The sequence below is a fragment of the Nicotiana tabacum genome, chromosome 22 (assembly GCF_000715075.1).
Source record: "Nicotiana tabacum cultivar K326 chromosome 22, ASM71507v2, whole genome shotgun sequence".
In the NCBI taxonomy this organism is placed as follows: domain Eukaryota; kingdom Viridiplantae; phylum Streptophyta; class Magnoliopsida; order Solanales; family Solanaceae; genus Nicotiana; species Nicotiana tabacum.
The window spans coordinates 170151839-170162503 of record NC_134101.1 but is presented as its reverse complement, the minus strand read 5'-3'; positions in this window follow the sequence as shown (position 1 = coordinate 170162503).

Here is a 10665-nt window from a genome sequence, read left to right as displayed (position 1 = left end):
TATCTGGTACCATTACATTCCTTTTACTTGTTCTTTTTTGTTAATTTCTTTTAATTTGTGTTTTTCTTGCTTTCCTTTCTCTTCTTCTTGTATTTTCTTTTGTAAGATAGATTGGGGTAGTTAATCTTGGGATTAATATAGACATAGTTAGTTACATATGCTGGGCAAACTCTTAGGGACTGGACTTGGGTGTTAATTAAGCTTAAAATAAAAAATCCATGAACCCTAATTTAATGCCACGTCTGGGCACTCAGTGCGGACCGCGGTCGTTTTTGTGCGGTCCGCGGTGAACCTGTGCGGTCCGCAGTACCATTTTGTGCGGACTGCACTACTTATTGTTCTGAAAGCCAAACCTCAGGGAATGCGGCCGCACTACATTTTGTGCGGACCGTATTGCCCCTTGTGCGGCCGCACTACATTTTGTGCGGTCCGCATTGGCTCCTGTGCGGCCGCACACCATTTTGTGCGGTCTGCACTGGGTGACTTCTGCAACATGTCTGCAACTTTTCTTTTCTGATTCTACAACTCTGTTCTTAATTGCTGCAACTAATACTAATAAGTTCATTTGGATTGTGTTTGCAGACAATGGTGAAGCAACGAGGTAAAGGATCTAAACTACCAGGCAGAGGTGAATCCTCCCGGAGAGGGAAACAAAAAAATGATTAAACTCACTCCCCAAGCCAGACAAAACATCAAAAACATGAGGAAGATGATTAAAGCAGCTGATAGAGCCATTGACATGTTGGGGAGTGAGTACGAGCCCTCCCGGGAGATCTCTTTAGACTCCGTAGCAGAATACATCTCTGACTGGCCGGAGAGGAACAGACAAAGAGACACACCTCCAGCATCCCCCACTGCCCAAGCGTCAGTGAATGTATCTTTTGGGTCGTCTGAGGGCCCAACAGAAGGCAGTGGGGATGAATACTCCACCTCTCTCACAACTTCATTATCTGGAGAGGGTGCAGTAGGTGATGAGGGGGAAGTAGGGGAGAAGAAGAAGTAGGAGAAGGAGGTGAACCACAGGTGGGGGGTATTGCTAGAACTAGGAAGCCGGAGGTGTGGCAGGACCGGTTTGTTAGTGAGGTAGCATATCATAAATTCCGGAATGGTGGCCGGTGAGGAAGTTGATCCCGGAGAGGAGTTTTGTAGATAGAGACTTGCTACCTCACAACCCCAATGTGAGGAGGCATTTTAGGGCGAGAGTATGCTGGGAACATTTTTTGGATGAGTGTGTGGATGCCAACGAACACTTGGTCAAGGAATTCTACACCAACGTTGCCCACATCAAAAAAGGGCTCCAAGGTTCAAAACCTGAAAGTGTTGTTTGACGGGAAGACAATAAACGATTACCTGGGCTTCAATGAGGAGGATGAGACCCTATATATGGCAAAGATGGAAATGGGCGAGGAGGTCCATCCCTGGCTAGCACAATACCTGGCAATCCCGGGTACCACCTCTGACTGGTTGACTGCGCGCGTCAAGATTCTGAGACGTAGTCTGAATTTCGAGGCATGGGGATGGGAGACATTTGTATGTAGCAGGTTGGACCCCACGACACATGACAACTCCCTACCTCTTCACCAGGCAGTTTTGGTGGCGTCGATCATGGCGGGGTACTCAATAAATGTGGGGAATGTGATGTCAAGAATTATTACAATAGTGGGTGCTGAGCATGACAGAAACTACTTGTTCCCCAGTTTTCTCACTATGTACTTCCGGGATCAGAAAGTGGAAAAGAGGCCCTTCAACATCAAAGTCAAAGCGAAGGCCCCTTTTTCCTGGTACATCATGCAGGGGGATGATAACCCCAAGAGCAAGAATTTCAAGGGTACAGTTACTGCTCCAACTGGCCAGTCTGAAGAACCAGTTGTGGTAGTGACTCCTGCTGAGCCTGCCTCTACTTCCACTGCTATCCCTCTTAGTCCATCCACCTCAGCAGACCCGGAGATTCCATCCTCTCGTGCACATCCTATTATTGCCCACCGACTGAGCCAGACACTTCTTAGTATCAATAACTGGATGTAGAGTGTGTCCTCCCAGTTGTCTACATTCACTACCACGGTAGAGGCTCAGTCGGCAACCAGAAGAAAATCCTTGACATTCAGAAGGTGCTCACAGATGCAGTCGCTTCTCACATCTAGTCTCTTAAGGAGCTTTCTAGGGAGCACAAAAAATTGAGGAAGACGCGGGCTTCCAAGGAGTCCGTGAAGGCGCTGAGGGTTGATGTTGACCGGTTGAAGGTAGACCAGCTACCTTTGGACTTATTGCTCAACGATCCTATGCCAGCAACTCATCCCCAGCCAGAGCAGTCACAGAGGCCTCCAAAGAGAAAGAGGATGATTCCCAGAGTGGACGATGCAATCATCTAGTTGGCAGTCCCACCGGAGGCGTCCTCCTGTCAGCCACAGGATGCACCTTAGGAGCCTGTCCAGGCCCAGGTTCTAGTAGCACAACAGCAGGCCACAGGGAACCAGTCTGAGGTTCCCGAGCACAGTGAAGACCCAGGGGCCACTCAGGAGCCCATGCAGGCAGACGAGCCATAGGGAGTTTCTATATCCTTTTTCCTTTCTCTTTTTGGTGCTTTATTTAGTTTAGTTGGCATTGGGGACAATGACAGCTTTCATTTGAGGGGGTAGACCCTACTTTTGAGGGGTTCATTCGGATGGTTGTATATATTTGACATTTTTTATGCTTTCTTGATTTTTCATCTTTGGTCTGTATATAATTTTGACATTTCGTTACATTTCTCGTACTTTTAGTTTACTTTGGGTCTATATATAAAGTTATGTTACATTGTACATATTCATTCCATCTATTGTATATTCGACAAATCCCCTCTTGTATATATTCATTTTACTTTCCGCAACTTTTCGTTCTTAGCTTCTTATTTATGCTCGTAGCTTCTTGTTTTGAAAGTTTGCAATAAGTCTTTGGTTTTCTTAATGCCACGGTTCTTTCCAAATGTAGAGTATTGTGTGAACCGGGTGGCTCTTCCCAATGATGGATGGCGTGACAACCTTCTTAAGGGTTTGAGTCCGTTTTTCTTTTTGTTTTTAATAGCTAGCAGTTAAGGGTGCCTCAAACAAGGCTTCACTTGGGCCTAGCACATTTGCCTTTGATCTTATGGTCAAAAACAAATTGTTGTGTTTAGGATGGTTAAAGTAGTGACCTTGAGACTCTTGTGTTGACCGATAATCATCAAGTGGTTTTTTGGGACCATTGTGTGCTCAAATCTTATCTAAGGTCGTTGTGGGTCCCCGACTCTGTGTCTTTAACAATCACTTGTGTGGTGAGTAATCATATTGCAAGTCCAAGTCCCGAGCCATTGGTCTAGAACTTGCCATGAATGTTTGTTGAGGCGAAATCCTAAGTGAATTTTGACTTCAGACATGATTATAGGCTCTCCTTGGTCCAAATGGTAGCTTGAACACTTCCATAACCTACCAATGATAAGATCCCTAGTCAACCCTTTTGAGCCTTGGACCTTTTCCCTTCAAGACCCATAATACAAGCCTATACCCGTTCTAAAAGATACTCTCTCTTGGCACCTGATCTTTCCTTAGCACATGGCAAAAGTATAAATTTGGGGGGGAGAGACGAGGATTGTAGCAAAGTGGTAAAAAGTAACAGAAATGAAGAAAAGGTAAGGCAATGAAAAAGAAAGAAAAGCAAAAAGACAAAAAGAATGTTCAATATGAAAAAGAATAAAAAGAGATTTAAGAAAAGCAATGAATGAAATGTGTGGAAAATTGCAAAAGGAGAAAAGATTTGAAATGTATAAGAAAGAGTGACAGTATGTTTCTCTAACCCCTTAGAAAGAAGTGAAATGACTCAAAAAGTCAAGTGAATGTGTGCCAAATGAAGCAAAAGAAGTGCTTAAGGGAAGATGAAACCTACTTAGACCAAACATTTTCTACCCTGGACCAAAAGCCTTCACCATGACTACACAAAAGCCCTATTTGATCTTGAGTTGAATGAAGCTTACATTAGTGGTGACTTACATAAGGGGAAAGCATATGGTACTTAGAGCTAGACTTGTGACTTTTTCTTGAGAGAGATGAGTAAACTTGTATTAACCTCATTTTGAGTGCCACTATTCTAAAGGTGAGGTTTGCTTAGGGAGAGTTGAGGATGTGTGAGTTTGGGTTCCACAATGACCAAAGTAATAGAAAGAGTTCTTTGATGTGTTGAGTTAACTCTTGATGCTCTTGTGTCGCAATTAATCCATGGTGTTTAAAAGAGTAAAAGTTGTTAATGATTCATTTGTATTGAGGGCAATTGTTAGTCCCAATTGATGCTAGAGGAGGTCACTTTAGGACAGTTGAAATTTTCTTGGATGTTCTCTTAAGGGGTGGGTCTTATTTTGTTTGCTTGAGGACAAACAAAGGCTTAAGTTTGGGGGAGTTGATAACTAGGGATTTTGATACCTTTTATACTCCTTCTTGCTTATGTTTTGATTAGGAATTTGTACAAAATAGTCCCAAAAAGCTCACAAGTTGTGCTTGATTGCAGGTTTGATCAACAAAGTGACAAGATGTCAAAGATCAGCTCAAAAGGAGTGAAACTTGCACAAGTGCCAAAGACAAGACAAGCTCAGGCAAAACAGGCCCAATGCGGCCGCAAACCATTCTGTGCGGTCCGCACTAGGAGATTCAGAGAGTCTGATTTCCAGGCAAAGAGGCAATGCGGCCGCACTGGAGTTAATGAGGCCGCACTCGATTTAGTGCGGTCAGACCCAAGGATCAGAGAGATGCCAGATGTGAAGTTCCAAGCCAATGCGGTCCGCAGTCCATTCTGTGCGGACCGCACTAGAAGCCTCCGCGACCGCAATCCATTCTGTGCGGTCCGCATTGCCTGAGTTCAGAGATCTGTATTTTCAATGTTAAGAGCCCTAGTGCGGCCGCACTCCATTTTGTGAGGTCCGCACTAACCCCGTAGGGGTATTTTTGTCCATATTTTTAGCTTAGTATAAATAGCTTCTTTTTCCATTTTTAGGGTATCAGATAGTTTTGTAACGTAGCTGCGCTCATGGGTTCGACTTTCTCAGCCATTTTGGGCAATTTTATCTACTTTTCATCATTAAATCTTGTTATTTACCTTAGTGATTAATTAATATGAGTTGTTCTTCATCTATTTTTTACTTTTCTTCTTTTTATGAGTAGCTAGACCCATAAGCTAGGGTTGTGGCTCAACCCTAGTGTGGGTAATTGATGGGTCTTGTATTTTAGGGCTAGATTGACTATGAGTGTTTGAAATTTGGGCCAATTTCATGGTTAATTGCTGAATTAGTGGTTGCAAATACTAGTTTGTATTTAGTTGACTAGGGCTCTTCTTGAGAAAGAGAGCCTAATTCTCCGAAATTAGTCCAACAAGGAATTGGGGCGTACTCAAGAGATTGATAGCCCCAATTAAAGGGTTAAACCTCGAAAGAGTAATACCCGACTTGCAAACTAGTTGCTTGTGCAAATTTGCATACCCAATTGGTCTTGAGAAAGTCAATTCGGGAAAAATCACTCGAACTACCGAGAGGTGTAGAGTGGGTAATATCGTGCAACAGTTATATCATACCCCCCAATTATGTCAATCGTGTTTTAGATTCAATTACCCGTCAATTAACCACCTAGGTGAAAGTCATTACCCTAGTGCGTTTTAAACCATTTGAACAACCCTTTTTAGTTTAACTCTTATCTTTATCTAGTTGCATTTACCATTTGGATTTTGATAATAGTAGAAGTAAAAAAAAACCCCAAAAATGAGTAGAAGTGTAATTTGGAACACATACGCAACTCTACACTAGATAGATACTCGATTCCAAATTCTAGCTCTCTGTGGAAATCGATCCCGACCCTAAATCGGGTAAAAGCTATTCCGACCCTCTCTCGCTACCCAATAGTAGTGCGGAGTAGGCTACGATCAGCTGACTAGCAGCCCGAGCCCCCAGTAGCAGCTCCTGCGAGGGGCAGAAACCGAGGCTATGTTAGGGCCCGAGGCAGAGGCAGGGCTCAGCCCAGAGCTCGAGCAACAGCACCAGCGGCAGAGCCTCAGGTTGAGTTTGACGATGAGGTTCTAGCCTAGACAGTTCCAACAGGACCAGCTCTGGTCCCAGAGAGGTTCATTGCCACCCCGGTACTTCAGGATGCTCTGGTCTATCTAGTGGGCCTTATGGAGAGTGTCGCCCAGGCAGGCTTGCTTCCTGTAGCACCAGATGTCTCTCAGGCTGGAGGAGGAGCCCAGACTCTTGCTACTCGCACTCCGGAGTCTGGCTCCCCAATTTCAAACTCCAGCAACTCAGCTAGTTGGGGTAGTTCAACTGGGTGTTGTGGCATAGACCGATGAGGGGCAAGCTATGTCTGCTGATGCCTTGTGGAGGTTGGAAAGGTTCACCAAGCTTTTCACTACTACCTTTGGTGGTACATCTTCTAAGGATCCCCAGGATTATTTAGACAGCTGTTACGAGGTTCTACGGAACATGGGGATAGTGGAGACTAATGACGTCAACTTTGCTGCTTTTCATCTGTCTGGATCCGCCAAGACTTGGTGGAGAGATTATTGTTTGGCTAGACCAGCTGGGTCGCCGGCTTTGACTTAGGATTAGTTCTCTCAGCCATTTTTGGAGAAGTTTCTTCCTATCACTTAGAGGTAGAACTATCAGAGGCAGTTTAAGCATCTCCAATAGGGTTCTATGACTGTCACTCAGTACGAGACCAGATTCATTGACTTGGCCCGTCATGCTCTTCTTATACTTCCCACTGAGAGAGAGAGAGAGATAGTGTGAGGAGGTTTATTGAGGGACTCATTCAACCTATTCGATTGTAGGTGGCTAAGGATACGGGGAGCGAGATTTCTTTTCAGGATGCAGCCAATGTGGCTAGGAGAGTCGAGATGGTTCTATCGCAGGGGAGTGGTTAGGGGTCTGATAAGAGGCCCCATCATTTTAGCAGGTTTAGTGGTGCCTCATTTGGAGGCAGAGATTCTTTTGATAGGGGCCATTCTTCCTGGCTATTTCATTCAGCACTTCAGGCTTCTTACGGTGCGCCAGGTGGCCGTGGTTCTCATATGCAGTATTCTGATCAGTTGCCCTATATTGTACCACTATCTCCTATCAATGTAGCGCCGCTCCTAAGTTTTCAGAGTGGTTATTCAAGCAACCAGGGTTAGCAGTCTTAGTAGTCGAGGGCTTGTTATACTTGTAGCGATACGAGGCATATTGCTAGATTTTTCCCTCGAGCACCGAGCAGCTCTCAGCATCAAGGTTCCCGTGCTATAGTTCAGGCACCTAGTGTCCCACCGCCCGCTCAGCCAGCTAGAGGTGCTAGAGGTGGAGGTAGAGGTATTAGAGGTGGAGGTCAGGTCGCGAGAGGTGGAGGCCAGCCAGCGGGAGGCCGTCCCAGAGATGTAGTTCAGAGTGGTGGGCCCCAGCCCCAATGTTATGCTCTTCCAGCTAGACCTAAGGATGAGGCCTCTGATACAATTATTACAGGTACTGTTCTGGTTTGTAGCAGAGATGCTTTAGTTTTATTTGATCCAGGATCTATATACTCCTTTGTGTCATCTTATTTTGCACCGTATCTGGTTATGCCTAGTGATTCCTTGAGTGCTCCTGTATATGTGTCAACACCGGTGGGTGATTATATTGTGGTAGATCATGTTCATCATTCATGTATAGTTGTTATTAAGGGTCTTGAGACTCGAGTAGATTTGTTACTTTTGGATATGGTTGATTTTGATATCATATTAGGGATGGATTGGTTATTACCTAACCACGCTATCTTCGACTGTCATGCCAAGATTGTGACCTTCACCTTACCGGGTTTACCTCGTTTATTGTGGAGAGGGACTCTTGGTCATTCTACTAGCAGGGTTATCTCTTATATGAAGGCCCGGTGTATGGTTGATAAGGGGTGTTTGGCCTATTTGGCGTATGTTCGTGATTCTGGTGCCAAGGTTCCTTCTATGGATTCTGTGCCTGTTGTTTGTGAGTTTCCCGAGGTATTTCCTTCAGACCTGCCGGGTATGCCACCCGACAGGGATATTGACTCCTGCATTGATTTGGCTCCAGGCACTCAGCCCATTTCTATCCTAGTATGGCCCCGCCGGAGCTGAAAGAATTGAAGGAGCAGTTGCAAGACTTGCTTGATAAAGGTTTTATTAGACCTAGTGTCTCGCCTAGGGGTGCGCCGGTGTTGTTTGTTAAAAAGAAGGACGGATCGATGAGGATGTGCATAGATTATCGGCAGTTGAACAAGGTTACAATTAAGAATAAGTATCCATTGCCGACGATTGATGATTTTTTTGATCAGCTTCAGGGTGCCAAGGTATTTTCAAAGATTGACTTGAGATCTGGCTACCATCAGTTGAGGATTAGGGCATCCGATGTCCCTAAGACATCTTTCTGCACTCGGTACAGACATTATGAGTTCTTGGTGATGTCATTCAGGTTGACAAATGCCCCAACAACTTTCATGGATTTGATGAACCGAGTGTTCAGGCCTTACTTGGATTCATTCGTGATAATCTTCATTGATGATATTTTGATCTGTTCCCGCAGCCGGGAGGAGCATGAGCAATATCTGAGAGTTGTTCTTCAGACTTTGAGAGATAGCCAGTTGTATGCTAAGTTTTCGCAGTGCGAGTTCTGGTTGAGTTCAGTTGCATTGTTGGGTCACGTTGTATCAACAGAGGGTATTTAGGTGGATCCGAAAAAGATAGAGACAGTCAAGAACTGTCCTAGACCCACGTCAGCTATAGAGATCCGGATTTTCTTGGGTTTGGCAGGCTATTACCGTCAGTTTGTGGAGGGGTTTTCATCTATTGCAGCCCCGATGACTAGGTTGACCCAGAAGAGTGCCTAGTTCAGGTGGTCGTACGAGTGAGAGGCGAGCTTTCAAAAGCTCAAGACAACTTTGACTACGACGCCGGTGTTGGTATTACCTATAGGTTCAGGGCCATATACAGTTTATTGTGATGCATCTTGTATTGGACTTGGTGCGGTGTTGATGCAGGTTGGCAAGGTCATTGTTTATGCTTCGCAACAGTTGAAGATTTATGAGAAGAATTATCGAGTTCATGATTTGGAGTTAGCAGCCATTGTTCACGCACTGAAGATTTGGAGGCACTATTTATATGGCGTGTCATGTGAGGTGTTCATGGATCACAAGAGTCTACAGTACTTGTTCAAGCAGAAGGAGCTAAATTTGAGGCAGAAGAGGTGGTTAGAGCTATTGAAAGACTATGATATCACCATCTTATATCATCCGGGAAAGGCCAATGTGGTGCCTGATGTTTTGAGTAGAAAGTCAGCCAGTATGGGCAGTCTTACATATATTCTGGTCGGTGAGAGGCCGCTTACTTTGGATGTTCAGGCTTTGGCCAATCAGTTCGTGAGGTTGGATGTTTCTGAGCCCAGCTGTGTGTTAGCTTGCACGGTCGCCTATTTTTCGTTATTTGAGCATATCCGAGATCGGCAGTATGATGATCTTCATTGTGTGTCCTTAGAGACACGGTGTGGCATGAGGGTACCAAGCAGGTTACAGTTGGAGGTGATGGAGTTTTGATGATGCAAAGTCGAGTTTGTGTGCCTAATGGGATGGACTTCGAGAGTTGATTCTAGAGGAGGCCCATAGTTCATGGTATTCCATTCATCCGAGCGCCGCGAAAATGTATCGGGGCTTGAAACAACATTACTGGTGGAGGAGTATAAAGAAGGATATTGTTTGAATTGTTAGCAGGTAAAGTACAAGCATCAGAGACCTGGTGGTTTGTTCCAGAAGATTGAGATTCCTGAGTGGAAGTGGGAGCGTATCACTATAGACTTCGTTGTTGGACTCCCACGGACTCAGAGGAAGTTTGATGCAGTACGAGTTATTGTTGATAGGCTGACCAAGTCAACACATTTCATTCCTGTGGCAGTTTCCTATTCTTCTGAGAGGTTAGCCGAGATCTATATTCGGGAGATTGTTTGTCTTCATGGTGTGCTTGTGTCTATCATTTCTGACCGAGGTATGTAGTTTACCTCACATTTCTGGAGGGCAGTTAAGCATGAGTTGGGCACAGGGTCGAGTTGAGCACAACATTTCATCCTCAGACGGACGGGCAGTCCGAGCGTACTATTCAAATTTTGGAGGATATGCTCCGAGCTTATTTCATTGACTTTGGAGGCTCGTGGGATCAGTTTTTGCCTTTAGCGGAGTTTGCCTACAACAACAGCTACTAGTCGAGCATCTAGATGGCTCCTCATGAGGCTTTATATGGTAGGTGGTATTGGTCACCGGTTGGGTGGTTTGAGCTGGGAGAGGCTCGGTTGTTGGGTACGGATCTCGTGCAGGATGCCACAAGGTTAAGATCATTTATGATAGGCTTATTACAACTCACTCCAGGCAAAAGAGTTATGCCGACCGTAAGGTTCGTGACGTGGCATTCATGGTCGATGAACCGGTGTTGCTTCGGGTGTCGCCTATGAAAGGCGTGATAATATTTGGAAAGAAGGGCAAGCTAAGCCCTAGATTCATTGGTCCATTTGATATTCTTGATGCATTGCCGCCGAATTTATCAACCGTGCATCCAGTGTTTCATGTGTCCATGTTTCGGAAGTATCACGACGATCCATCCCACGTGTTAGACTTCAGCACTGTCCAGCTGGACAAGGACTTATCCTATGAGGAGGAG